This window comes from Dryas octopetala, chromosome 5 (assembly GCF_963921425.1).
Source record: "Dryas octopetala chromosome 5, drDryOcto1.1, whole genome shotgun sequence".
NCBI classification, from domain to species: domain Eukaryota; kingdom Viridiplantae; phylum Streptophyta; class Magnoliopsida; order Rosales; family Rosaceae; genus Dryas; species Dryas octopetala.
The window spans coordinates 571,890-586,741 of record NC_141370.1 but is presented as its reverse complement, the minus strand read 5'-3'; the positions used below and the strand labels follow the sequence as shown (position 1 = coordinate 586,741).

At 39.0% G+C, this 14,852-nt stretch overlaps 1 long non-coding RNA gene and 1 pseudogene across 1 annotated transcript; one reads left to right on the top strand and one right to left on the bottom strand.

Moving 5' to 3' along the window:
* Positions 1-14,852, bottom strand: part of LOC147283294 (uncharacterized) — a 78,530-nt pseudogene that overhangs the window by 5,130 nt on the left and 58,548 nt on the right.
* On the top strand, positions 2,278-3,080 carry LOC147283297 (uncharacterized). Its single transcript, XR_015122499.1, has 3 exons — positions 2,278-2,639; positions 2,722-2,841; positions 2,975-3,080. It is a non-coding gene; the product is annotated as an uncharacterized LOC147283297 (long non-coding RNA).

Here is a 14,852-nt window from a genome sequence, read left to right as displayed (position 1 = left end):
AGGTCATGTGATAAGGAAAAGATCAATACAAAAACTGGTGCAACCTTGGAAATATCTGAAATTTCTGCCATATGTTGCGTAGCTATAGGCTGGGAGGAGAGAGAGAGAGAGGCACACGGATGAAGGCTGGAGAAAAGCTGTCAACAGCTTGGTCTGCGCCAAGTGTTAATCTGTGAGAGGCTGAAAACAAGATTAATCAAGCATTTTGCGTGACTGTATTGGCACAGCGGCTTGGCTATGCGGCTTGCTGTGACTTGCGGCTGCATGGGAAAGCGTGAAAGAGGGAGATAAGAAGAAAGGATGGCTTGCGGCTTGGCTTGCAGGAAGTGTGGCTTGTGGCTCACATGGGTGAGAGAAAGGGAGATTAATCAAACAAAGCTTGACTTGCGGCTGGAGGTTGAAGGAAAGAAAGATGGAGAATGCCACGTGTCGCCATCCAAGTGGCTGAAGGTAACATTAATCAAAAGAAAATGGAGGAGGCGGAAAGCTTTTTGGTGAGGCGTTGTGACTGTTCGGCTTCCTGGGCTCGGCCTCTGCTTCTTATTTTCTTCTTTCTTCTCTTTTTGGGCTTGGCTTTTCTCTCATTTAATTCTTTTGGGCTTCTCTTCAATCCTACAAAAATCAAATAAAAATTAATTAATATAACACATAAAATTTCTAAAATTAAATCTAGCCTAAAAAATAATAAATGCAACCTAATACAATCTAAGAAATATGACAAAAACTAATAAAACCCACTAATTAACTAAATAATAAAAATTAAAATTAAAACACTAAAAATGCTAAAAGATATTGACAAAAATCTATGAATTTGAGGATAAAATATGTATATAAATTAAACTCAACAAATACCCCCAGATCTACATTTTTCTAGTCCTCGAGCAGAACTAAAAGAAATTGATTACTTCAAATTTTCTCAGAGAAATTATATTACTCAAATGCATAAACTTTGGAAACACCATTTAACTACCCTAACACTTAAACATGCTCTCAAGAATATAAACAAGAGATTAAATATTATTCAAAGTGGTAAAATCATCTTTAAAGATTCTAAACTCAGAGTATAAGTGCACAAAGCCAACAAGAATGTAAACTCCAACCTCTAAGTAAAATAAAATTAAATCACCTTTGGAAAAAATGCTTTGACTCCAATTCTCACAAGATAAATCACTCTCAAATGAAGCACATGGAGATAGGTTGACTATTTTCTCTCAAGTTATATGTGAGTGTGAGTAAATGTGAACAATTTTCAAAGATAACTCACATATATGTATCATGAAGAACGGAATTATAAAGCAAAGATAAGATCTCATGAAAGGAAATCAAAACATGACAATGCTGAATCAAACACTTTAATTCCTACTCATTCTCTCTCCACATTGTAACCAACTCTTCCTAAGATCAAATAGGACTTTTATTGGCTTGTAATGTAAGGGTAAGGTGGGAATGTAAGACACTTCAGAGAAAGTTTAATTTCTTTGAAAATAAAATGATACTAAGACGTTTCTTTTTTTCTTTTTTTTCTTTTTTTTTTGACATTTCTTTTAATTGAAGAAAATAATAACATAATGCCTTTTTTTTTCTTTTTACTTTTTCTAACAATTCTCAGAAAAGAGGGTGATAGTGTTTAACAAACGAAAAAGATTAAAAACTAAGGCTCAAAAGGGATAGTAGTGGTAAAGTTTTATTTAATAACAAAGGATTGGCAAGAAAGGCTCAAACTAAAACAAAAATGGCCTAAAATCATTTCAAAAGTCAAGTATGGTTATGATGCTTCAATCGAACTAAAGGAGTTTAAAATGCAATGATTCAAAATTCAATGTCATTTTCAAGTAATTGACCAAACAAGAAAGAATAATGTGATCATCAACGACATAATGTGGACCCAAGAAAAATTTAGATGTAAGACCCCATATTTTTCAAGGATTTATTTTAAATATTTTGAGAATTTATTTTAAGGATTTTGGGAATTTATTTGGAAAATAAAAAGGGTTTTGATTTAATTTTTAATTTTTGTTTTAAATTGGACTTGACCCAAAGTTGACTTTCAAAATTAGTGGGCTTTCGTTTTTGACTCTGGGCTTGTTGGATAGATCTCGAGTCCACGAGTTCGGAGACACGAAGTACGTGTAAATCGGGATTACGGTTTGAAAGTTACGGGCATTTGAAGTAAAGGGCAAACTTGTAATTTTTACAAAGTGGTTTTAAAAAACCCAAGATCAGTTTTCTCTCTCTCTCTCTCTCTCTCTCTCTCTCTCTCTCCCCGCGCCTCTGTCTCTCTCTCGCCCCTTACCTTCGCCGCCCCTGCCACCGGCGCATCCGGCGGCATCTGGGCTGGGTGTTTGGCCCACGAGCCTCGCCTCTTCCTCCTTTATCTACCCCTGGTCGCCGATCTTTCATTCGAGCCACCACTGCGACGAATCGACGCGAGACAAAATCGATGGCTGCGCCGACGATCTCACTTCTCCGGCCAAATCGCAGCGCCGGACCATTTGGGTCATCCTCCCCTCTTCACGGCGAGTTCATCCTGGGCTTCCCTAGCTCCGACGACCTTTCACAAAGTCGAATCGAAGCCACAAGGCCGGTCGTCTTCTCTGACCAATTTCTGGCTTTTTCGGCGGTGTTTTCCGTCGAGTGAGGTATGGTTTTGACTCCCCTCGACCTCCTCTTTGATTCTGTATGCTTGGTTTGAGCTGAGACTTGTTTATTTGAAAATCCCAGATTGGGCACTCACGGCCACCACGGCTCCGCCGTGCGTGGTAGTTCGGTTTGGTGGTCGTTTTCACCGTTCTGCCTCCCTAGAACCCTTAAGACCATTTTCAGATCCAATTGATGTTTTCGGTGAGTTTTGGTGACGTTTGGGTGTTGTTTGTGGCCGGGTAGCCACCGGGTGTGGTGTTGCTGCCTAATCCGACCGTTGAATGGCCAATTTGTGAATCTGGATTGTAATTGATTGGTTGTCTGGTCTTAACAGGTACACTAGCTTGGGAAATCTTATTCCCGATGCCGTCATGTTGCCTGATTTGTTATCCGAGTGCGTTGCCGTCCAAGGGCATTCGGTCTTTTCACGTGGTTACACAATGAGTGAAACTTATCTGGTTATATTGTTGAGTACCGTGGATGAATTGTCTGTTTTGTGTGATTTGTTGCTTTATGTTAGAGGAAGCTAAGTGTAGGATTTGAATTATGAGAATGTAGTGACGAGAATTTGAGACTAAGGGATTAATTAAGGATTATAGAGATGCGGTGACGATAATTGCTGAATTAGAGAAGAAATGCTTATTGTCGAGGTAAATGAGTGAGGATTAGACAATTATTATACAGATGATCAAATTAATTATTGAGGAAGTATTGGTATGATTTGAGTGGCAATCAAGTTAGGGGCTGTGAGTATGAATCAATTTCGGAAAGGATTCGGCATAGTTCGGAGTAAATAGTGAGTGGACCTTGTTTTAGAAATGTTTTAAGAATAAATTTTCTCATAGAAAGTGTTGATGGTGATGCATATGTAGAGGTGAATTTGAAAAGTAATAAGGGCAATAATATATTATTAAACAATGAAAGTTATGAATTAGATTCGAGAATGTTGTGATTGAGGTTGTGCGAGAGTACCTGCCTGCCCGTGCATCGATTCGCTCTGTACGGGAAGTGGCGAGCCTAGTCACCTGCTTGCTCGTGCATCGGTTCGCTCTACACGAGAAGTGGCGAGCATTTCTGCCTGCTCATGTACAGATTTGCTCTGCACAAGAAGTGGCGAGTATTCCTGCTTGCTTGTGCATCGATCCGCTCTACACGGGCAAGCTCGTGCATCGATTCGCTCTGCACGGGAAGTGGTGAGCATACCTGCCTGCCCGTGCATCGATCGATTCGCTCTGCCCGGGAAGTGGCGAGCTTATCTGCCTGCTCGTGCCTATGCACGGGATGTGGCGAGCTTAATTACCACAGTATATGACCAGCAGTTCTTCGAGTACTAGTGTGGCATGAGGTTTCAGTTGTGGAGTACTTTGTAGGTATTAATGGTTCTTCAGAGATCGATTTATAGTTTTGAGATGATTTAAAAATAGATTTGAAAAAAGGTTTGAAAATTGAGGGATTTCAAAGAGCGATGTGAGTGAAATTATATAGATGTTTGTTTGTTTGATTGCTTGTTTGCATTGTTTGCTAGGACTTGGTAAGACTAGGCTTGAATCTTGAGGATGGGAATGTTGATGATTTGCCATGAGATTATGGAATATGATGTGTGGATTGGATTATGGTGAATCAGTTGGAGATATGGTATAGGCATATAAATTATGTTTGAGGTTATTATTTAAATTGTGAATGATTGAGGTTGAGGTTATTAGTTGACGATTAGATAATTGATTTTCCGGAATGATTATTATTATTATCAATGGAATTTGATGTGGATACGAGGAATTTTGATTATCTTGATGCTTGAATCATTGGTGAATTAAATATTATGTGATTTGAATATTTATTATTTATACTTTGATGTTATTATAAATTATTTATTGAGTATGAAAATTGAAGAAATTGTTGAGGTTAATTGTTTAAGTCATTTCACTCATACGAGCTCTAGTGAGCTTACCGGGTTGTTTGTTTGTATAACGACCCGAACCCAAGTCTTATTTCTCTAATAAAAATTAATCTTTTGGACGGGCCTTATTAAAATTTTTGGAAGCGAATTCTAGCATTTAGAGAGGTGTTTTAATTCAAATTTGTAGCCTTTAAGTTCGAGACGGTTAATTAGAACTCGAGTTTCGAAACGCGTAGGCAAAAACGGTGTTCAAATTTGGAATTTTTAGTAGGAAAGGTGGAGAGTTTTCTAAAAAGGGCAATTGGGTAATTTCAAAACCCAAACACCACAATTTAAAATCAGCCCATTTCTCTCTCTCTCTCTCTCTCTCTCTCTCTCTCTCTCTCGCACCTTCCTCCCCTGCGCGCACCAACCAGTCACCACCACTGGCCTTCACCGGCCATTCCCTCCGACCCAAACCTTCGGTGAGCATCTCTCCCCGACGCCGACCACCTTCCCAGGTCATTCTCTCTCTTCCTCCCGCAGACTCTCTTTCTTTCCTCTCGTCTGCGCGCGCGGCCTCACCACTGGAGGCAGTGGTCTGACCACTTTTTCGGCGGCGCAAGGCCACCAGCGTGACCCCAGGAGCCGGCCTTCTTCCCTCGGCTTTCCCTTCGCGACCAGTGTCCCCTGTGTGCAGAAACAACTCAGAAAAACCAAGCCAGCCGCAGATTTCATTTCTCGATTCCGGCCACCTCCGAGCTCCGATCAAGAAATTGGTTAGTGGGTTTTCTTCTTTTCTTCATGGGCTTCCAAACCCATATGGTTTTGCTTGTCAATTTTGAGGATTTTTGTGAATTGAAATTTGGGGTTTTTAGCCAGTTCGGGATTCCATGATTTTTTTTTATTAGAGGGTAGTTTTTGGTTAATTGTTGGACAATTTCTATTCCTATGGACCTGTAGGGGCAGATTATAATCGGTAATTTAATTAATTTTTGAGAATTTTTGATTTTTGGGTTTTGAACTGCCACTTTAGGCGATGACGGCGGTGGTTCCGACCACCCAACCGTCACCTTGTTTAGTTATTATAAATTTTGGGCCTGTTGGAGTGGATTTTGTTGTTGGTTAGACAGAAATTGCATAGAGTTGACGAAACCTCAATTTGGACCGAGTTTTGGGAACTTTACGATACCGAAACGACTTTCGAACGAACCCCGACTGAGTTACAGCGTGTATAAGGTTTAAATGAATGATTAGAGTGGATTAAAAGGTTTGGGTGTTGTTGGAGTTAGAGCTGGGAAGGAGCTAGAAGGCTTTCAAGTGATTGGGCCTTAAGTGGAATATTAAAACTAACCATGAGAAAATAAAAATAAAAAAATAGATTTAAGCGGAACGTTTAGGTTCACACACACACCTTATATTTTCATTGAGCCAAGCCTAATTTTATATTTATTTGCGTATATTTTAGGCAATATCAACGAGGCTCAAAACAATCCGACGGAGGATCGGCGTTGATTTCGCACTGTGAGTGAACCTCTTGTTTTTATAAATGATTTTGAATTTCATGATTATTATTCTATTTGTTATCCTGAGTTTATTTAGATTGTTGCATGGTGGGTTGGACTTGGTTTTCAAAAGAAATTTAATAAATTCCATAATTTAAATCCGAAATTCAAGAGGCATGTATACTGATAAATAAATTTAGTGTATGAACTAGTTTGGATAATGCTGTGATTGAGGTTGTGCGAGAATGTAACGACCCGACCCAAATTTTCACTAGAAATTTAAATTTTTATTTAATTATGTTTTTAAGAGATTTTTTTTAAAAGATGTTGAATTGTATTTTAAAGATTTTGAGATTTATTTGGAAAATAAAAAGGTTTTGATTTAATTGTTAAATTTCGTTTTAATTTGGGTTTGACCCAAAAGTTGACTTTTAAAATAAATGGGTTTTCGATTTTGACTTCGGGTCCGTTAGATAGGTTTCGAGCCCACGATTTCATAGACACGTAGCACGCGTCAATCCGAGTTACGGTTTGAAAGATACGGACGTGTGAAGTGAGGGGCAATTTTGTAAATTTATAAAAGTGAGATTTTAAATAACCAAAAAATCAGAAAATTTTTTCTGATCTCTCTCTCTAGAACTTTCTACCACATTCTCTCTCTCTCTCTCTTTCTCTCTCTCTCTCCCTTTATTTCCCTCTCACCCGTACACTCCCTCTCCTTGTTTTCTCCTCCCCCGCAACCAGCCCTGCACCAACCGACCACCACCATCACCCAGCCCGCCGTCGACGCCCCCCCCTCCGACCTAAGCTTACCGGCGAACACCCCAGGCGCCGGCCACCCTCCCGAGCTCACACTCTCCCCTCATTCTCTCTCTTGCCCCGTGTTCTCTCTCTCTGCTCTCTCCCTCTGTGCGTAGCACCGGCCATCAACGCCGGCCTCCCCTCGTAGTCGCCACTCTCCGGTGACCTTCCCTCAGGCCGGCGACCTCCCCCAGCGCTCTTCCAGCCAGCCCAGCCGCGCGCACAGGAACAACCCAAACCCAGCTGTCGCCCTGTGTTTCTTCCAATTTTTCAGCCAAAGTTTCAGCGCAAATCATCCTGATTTTAGGTGGGTCTTCTCCCTTTTTTCTCTGGGCTTTCAATTTCTTTTGGTTTTGTGTTCAAAACTTTAAATTTAGGAAACTTAAATTTTTGGATTATAGGGCCTTTTCGAATTTCCTTGGGTTTCTGATTTGGGGGTTGTTAATTAGTGACGGTTCTTAACAAATTTCATCTCTAGAAAACCTATTGGATGTTTGGAATTAAAGGTTTGAGTAGATTTGAGAAGTTGGATTTGCAAGGGTTGGAACCCAGTTCGGGTTTGCTAAGGGTTGACTGAGCTTTGTGGTGGTTTTGGGGTGGAAGAATAGGTAAAGTTCGGATTGCTTTTGGTCAGTGTTTGGGTGCTCTTCCGTTACCGAACTAACCTTAAAATAAATCGTGGTTTTGTGGGTAGGCTACATAATTATTTATGTTTTTAAATTCAGTTTGAGTTGGGTAGAGCCGAGTAGTTTTCGAGGAAGGAGGGAGTGTTTAATTTGAGATTTTTGTGAGTAAGTAATTTAATCGTTGAGCTGAACAAGTAAGAGGCGTGATGTTAGGTTCGTTCACACACGCACACCCTTTAAATGTCGTAGAACCGAGACTAATCTTTGGTTTTGTTGTTTATGTCATAGGCGAAACGACCGCGGTTCTTGATGATCCGGCTGAGGATCGAAGCTAGGCTATCTCTGTGAGTGGACCTTACTTCCTTAAAATGATTTATGAAAATTGCATTTTTATCTTGGTTAATCGAATTTATTTGCTTATCCTGAGTTTTATTTGAGTATGGTTTGAGTTAAAATAATTTGGGGTTGAATTTGTTATAAATGATTATGATTTTCAAAGTTTACATTTCTGTTAGTTTGATTAATGTCTTTACTTTGAGTCTTATTAAATGATTTTTCATACAAGATTGATGAACTAATTTGGTTTTATGAGTCGATAGAGATATACGATTTCAAACGTGATTTTATACAAGAATTTATTGAAAGGAAATTGATTTCAAAGTTTTAAGTAAGACTTGAGTTGATAGTGAAATGTGTGATAATTTCATTGGGATTCTTCAATTTTAAGAAATTATTTTGCGTGGCATTGAGATATTATGAATGGTTTTATGTATACTAAAATTATTTGAAATAATACACTTTGGCGTATTGATTTAAGGTTTGAAGGAAGGTTTCAATAATATTTTCTTTCGATGAGAAAATGATATTTATTCTCGGTGGATAAAGGATTTATGTCTTGGTTTGGAAAATGGTTTTCAAAATCCACTCTTGCAGTACCCTTCAGGATTATTGGATTTGTATAGGTCTTTGGGACCCATCACGGCACACATATAGGCTTTGGGCCGTGTGTCGGGATGCTTCGCCCTTTGGGGGCCGCTCTGCGTGCACGTATGACCAGGATTGCCTGCACGTGCTGATTTTATTCACACGTGTGTATGGCCAGGATATTGCCTGCACGTGTTGGATTTACTCCACGCGTGTGTATGGCCAGGATATTGCCTGCCTGTGCGATGCAGGAATTCCGCACAGGTGTATGGCCAGGTTATTCAGGGTATATAGCATGGTGGAAAGTGAATTTGGTTATTTTCAGAGAATATTAAATATGATTTTAAGTGAAGGATTCTTTTGAACTCTATCAAGACTGTTACGATGTTTTACAGTTCGTTGTTTTAAGAAATTGTTAATTTGAGAAAATATATATTGTTTTATGGAATTTCTTAAGTTTAAGTAAACTTTATGGTTTTAAAACTGGGGATTTCAGAGAGTAACGTGAGGTCTTAGTGGTAAATGTGGTTTTGAAAGATTTCCTGAAACAAGAAGTTTACTTTTATTTTCGTTTTCAATAAACTGTCCACTCACTGAGTTTTGTCTCACGGTTTTTCTTGTTTATCTTAAATTGTTTCCCCCAGGTAGTAGCTTTGGTGGAGGTCGAGCCAATAACGTCGAGGCATTCAAGTCCATCTTCCTACTCGGACCCTGTAGGCGCAAAGTTTAATTTTGTAGAAATTTCTTGTAATAGGAGTAGTGGCTCTGATAACCACTCTAAAATTTTAAGTTGGATTTCTTTGAAATTGTTGGGTCTGAGACCCTATTTGGTTGTGGTAGAGGTGGTTGCTGTTTAGAAGTGTGTTTAACAGGTTTTGAAATTTCTGGGTTAGTCCATTTTCAGGGGAGGTTTTGCCGAATTTTCGGTAGGATTTTCCTTGAATTTGGATTCACGCAGGACCTCTCCGGGTTTCAGGGTGAAATCCGGGGGCGGTCTTGTCAGAGAATACCTACCTGCCTGTGCATCGATTCGCTCTGTACGGGAAGTGGCGAGCCTAGATTCCTGCCTGCTCTTGTATAGATTCGCTCTGCACGAAAAGTGGCGAGTATTCCTGCCTGCTCGTGTATAGATTCGTTCTGCACGAGAAGTGGCGAGCGTAGATTCCTGCCTGCTCGTGCATCGATTCGCTCTGCACGAGAAGTGACGAGCATCCCGGCCTGTTCGTGCATCGATTCGCTCTGCACTAGATGTGGCGAGCTTAATTACCCAAGAATATGACTAGAAACTTTCCGGATACTTATATAATGTGACGTTTCATTTCGTAGCCTAGAGATGGATAGTTTGCATGAATGACAAATGGAGGATTTAAGTTAATTATATTATCGTCTATGGTGACGTGATTTCATGTTTAATCATTTACCTTACATTTTTTTTTATGGAAGTTCTTATTGGATTAACTGTGTTTACTTAAATGATAAAGATGTTTACGTGGAATAATCGTTGTTTTTGTTTGGAAAGGAGTTTCAACAAAGTTTTAAAACTGGGGGATTTCAAAGAGCGACGTGAGGTTTTAGAGTTAAACGTGTTTATAAAAGAGTTTTTCTAAAAAGATATTTAATCTTTGATTTCATTTCCATTTAACCGTCCACTCATTGAGCCTATCTCACAGTTTTTCTTGTTTGTCTTAATTTGTTTTTCCCCCAGGTAATAGTTTCGGTGGAGGTCGAGCCAATCACGTTGAGGCACAGCGTTCATTTTCTGTTCCCAGATCTTGTAGGCTCTGCTTCCATTTTGGTAGATTCTTTTCTTTAATTATAAAAGAAAAATTTGCTGTAATAGGGGTAGTGGCTCTGATAACCATATTTAAAGTACAAGGTTATTTTGTATTGTTGGGTCTGAGACCCTTTTTGGTTGTGATAGAGGTGATTGATATCTTAGAAGTGCTTTTACTAGGTTTTGAAATTTTTGGGTTAGTCCATTTTAAGGGGAGGTTTTGCCGAATTTTCGGTAGGATTTTCTTTGATTTTGGATTCCCACAGAACCTCTCTGGATTTCAGGGTGAAATTCGGGGGCGGTCCTGTCAGTTTGAATGACCCGGTGTACCATGGATATGGTGCAGTGTGGTTGATGTTTTGCAGGTTAAGCAGGCTGAGGAGGCAGTGAGGAGAAGACGAGGCAGTGGGACCCATTTTGATTTATGTGATTTTTTTTTTATACAGTGATTTTATATAAATGTTTTTGGGGTCACACTCTGATCGATTTATTAAACGTATTTATTTATTATGTTAAGTACATGGCTCATTCTTATAAAAAGGGTTTAAATAACAAGGTTTTCAGAATGTTTATGGGCCCGAGTTTCGGGGCGTTACATTAGAGATAAATGTATAACACTCACAAAAATAGAATGGCTCTAAGCTCATTAGGGTCAAGTCTCCACTATTTTTTCTTAGGTAATTCAATTCAAATTTCACTTTTCAATTTCAAAATGCAATTATTAGCTTAAGTATAAAAATATTCCAAGTTCAAGAATTAAAAAAAAATGATTCTATCATGAAAATAATAGGAAATCTAATGAGAGATATTCTTATTTTGCATGCAAAAATATTAAAATGGAGAATCATGTATTTCCTAAAACTAAGCATTGAATGTAAGAAAATCAATTTCATCATAGTTAAGCAATTAATAAAAACAAAACTAAATTTTTTTTTTTTTTTTTTAAACTAGAAAAGTACTAAAAAATTCAAGTAAAATTTTAAAACTGCACCCCAAAACCTAAATCAAACATTGTCCTCAATGATTGGAAAGGAAAAAAAAAATGACAATGACAAGAAATAAGAAATTAAAGAAGATGGTGAAAAGAAATTACCTAAAAGAGGATACTTTCATTTCTTTGAAATTACCAACAATGAAGCTCAACAAATAATGAATGATAATTCCCAAAAATATGAAGAGAATACACCTATAAAAAGAAAGAAAAAAAAAAAGAAAAGAAAAAAAAAAATCCTAAATTAATTAACTAAACAAAGAACATCAATCATGATATACCGGATCACCAAGTAAGACCTTCTCAACCTCATAATTTTGAAACTCAAGAAATGGTTTCAATCTTTGACCATTGACTTTAAAAACATCACCATTTTAGGATTTTCAACTTCAACCGCCCCATGAGGAAAAATAGTACGAATAAGGACCAGTCCAACGAGACTTCAATTTGCCAGGAAAAAAATGCAAACGAGAATTATACAAAAGGACTTTTTGATGAGGTGAAAAAATTTTCCTAAAAATGTGTTTATTGTGGAACACTTTCATACGGTCCTTGTAAGTTTTAGCACAATCATATGCATCATTCCTTAGTTCCTCAAGCTCATTTAATTGGAGCTTCCTAGGGGTCCCTGCTTTGTTTAGAGCAAAACTAAATTGTTTAATGAACCAAAATGCTCTATGTTCCAATTCAACAGGTTGATGACATGCTTTCCCAAAAACTAAACGATAAGGAGACATTCCAATAGGGGTTTTAAAAGCGGTTCAGTAAGCCAACAACGCATTAATGAGTCGCAAAGACCAACTTTTTCGGGATGAGTCAACTGTTTTCTCCGAGATATGCTTAATTTCCCTATTAGAAATCTCAACTTGACCACTTGTTTGGGGATGGTAAGGGGTGTCAACTCGATGGGTGACGCCATAATTTTTCATTAAATGTTCAAATGGCTTATTACAAAAATGCTTCCCACCATCACTAATGATAGCGCGTGGGATCCCAAATCGAGTGAAAATGTTTTCCTTCAAGAAACGAAGCACTACCCTATGGTCATTGGTTTTACATGCAATTGCCTCTACCTACTTGGATACATAATCCACACATACAAGTATGTACAAATTGCCAAAAGAATTAGGAAAAGGTTCCATAAAATCAATGCCCCAAATATCAAAAATTTCTACAACAAGGATTGGGTTTAGAGGCATCATGTTTCTCCTAGTGAGACTCCCTAACTTTTGGCATCTCTCACAAGATTGGCCATACACATGGGCATCACGGAAAAGGAAAGGCCAATAGAAACGACATTGAAGGATCTTGGCGGCGGTTTTCTTAGCACTAAAGTGGCCTCCACAAGCATGGTCATGACAAAAAGAAATGATATTGGATTGCTCACTAATCAGGACACATCTCCTAATGATTTGATCAGGCAATATTTGTACAAGTAAGGATCATCCCAAAAATAATGCTTGACCCTAGCTAGAAACTTAGATCTATCTTGCTTGGTCCAATGGGAAGATATCTCATTAGTGACAAGGAAATTCACAATATCTGCATACCATGGTGTTTGGGAAACAAGCATAAGTTTCTCATCAGGAAATGTCTCAATGATGGGAATGGACTCCTCACATGACTCAACTATCAATCTAGAAAGATGATCGGCAACCACATTTTCGGACCCCTTTTTGTCACGAATTTCAATGTCAAATTCTTGGAGCAAAATGATCCAACGAATTAGGCGGGGTTTAGCATCTTGTTTAGACAATAGGTATTTTAAAGCCGCATGATCAGAATAAACAATAACTTTAGTGCCTAAAAGGTAAGACCTAAACTTGTCTAACGCAAAGACGACCGCCAAAAGTTCTTTTTCAGTGATGGAATAGTTAAGTTGGGCATCAGTGAGGGTCTTGCTTGCATAGCCAATGACATGGGGCAACCTACCAACTCATTGTCCCAAAATGGCACCTATGGCATAATTAAATGCATCACACATAATCTCAAAGAGTTCACTCCACACGGGAGGTCTAATGATGGGAGTGGAGGTCAACAAAAACTTAAGTTTATCAAAGGCACGGATACAATCATCATCAAAGACAAAAGATGACAGAACCGCCCCCGGATTCCACCCTGAAACCCGGAGAGGTCCTGCGAGAATCCAAAATCAAGGAAAATCCTACTGAAGATTCGGCAAAACCTTCCCTGAAGATGGACTAACCCAGAAATTTCAAAACGTGTTAAAAAGCACTTCTAAACAGCAACCACCTCTACCACAACCAAAAAGGGTCTCAGACCTAACAATTTCACAAAGAAACCAACTTAATATTTAAAGTGGCTATCAGAGCCTCTATTCTATTACAAGGAATTTCTACAAAAATTAAATGGCGCCTACAGGGTCCGACTAGGGAGATGGATGTATCTGTCTCGACGTTATTGGCTCGACCTCCACCAAAGCTACTACCTGGGGGGACAGTTTAAGACAAAACAAGAAAAACTGTGAGACAAACTCAGCGAGTGGACGGATTAAAAAAAACGAAACATAAAATTTATTTATTCTTTTAGAAATCTTAAAATAAGAATCTCTAAGAATTCACAATCATTCTTTGCAATCCCCCAACTTTAAAACCATTTCGCAAATCCATTTTTCAAAATCATCTCAAATAAACCTTGATACAGTGAAAAAAGCAATAAAACTTTTCAAGCTGAGAAATATAAAATCTGAACTGAAATTATCTTTGTAAGCTGATTTTCTCAAAACACTTATACATAAAAGTCACACCATACTTATACCCGTACTGTAAACATTGTCCTGGCCACAATCCCGTGCACGGGCAAGTCAAATCCTTGCCACAATCTCGTACATAGCGGTTACTTTGCATGAGCAGGCTCATATCCTGGCCACAATCTCGTACGGAGGGGACACTCAGCGCGAGCAGGCTCGCATCCTGGCCACAATCTCGTACGGAGGGGTCACTCTGTACGAGCAGGCTCGTATCCTGGCCACAATCCCATGCATTTTACACAGGCAGGCTCGACCGGTCAACACGTGCATTTACACAGCAGTTTTTAAATACTCTTTTCAAAATTCTCTTTAACAATCTAACTCATCAAACATGTGTCTTTCCTCAAATCACAACGTTTCAATTTTTAAAGTCATTAGTCTCAAACATAATGTCATTGAAGAAGTTTTAAATAAGAATTCTCAACTCAAATCCACCATTAAATCAATGAAATCAAAATCATCTAGAAACATAAACTTTTAAAACAAAGTCCACTCCCAGTATAAAATTCTTAGCTTCGACCCTCCACCAGATCGTCTCGACCTACGGTCGTCTCACTATAAATAGGTGTTGGCTGGGACTTTCGGCGATGTCTGCTTCTTTGCAGGTGGCTGGGCGAAGTCTGAAGGGAGTGGAAGGGGTGGCCGGCCGGTGGGGAGGTCGCCGGCGGGTCTGGGTGGTCGGGAAATTGGTCGATGGTGGGTTGGTGGTGGCTGGTCTTAGCGGCTGGGTGGGTTTGCAGGGGGTCTTGCGAGGGAAGAGAAAAAAAATGGGAGCGAGAGATTGCGGGAAGGGAGAGAGAAAAAGAAGGTTCTGGAGTGTTAGAGAGGGTTTGAGGGCTGACTTAAATCAAATAGTTGGGGTTTTAAATTTACAAAAATGCCCCTCAACAACACATGTCCGTAACTCTCAAACCGTAACTCCAATGGACGCACAGTTCGCTCTAT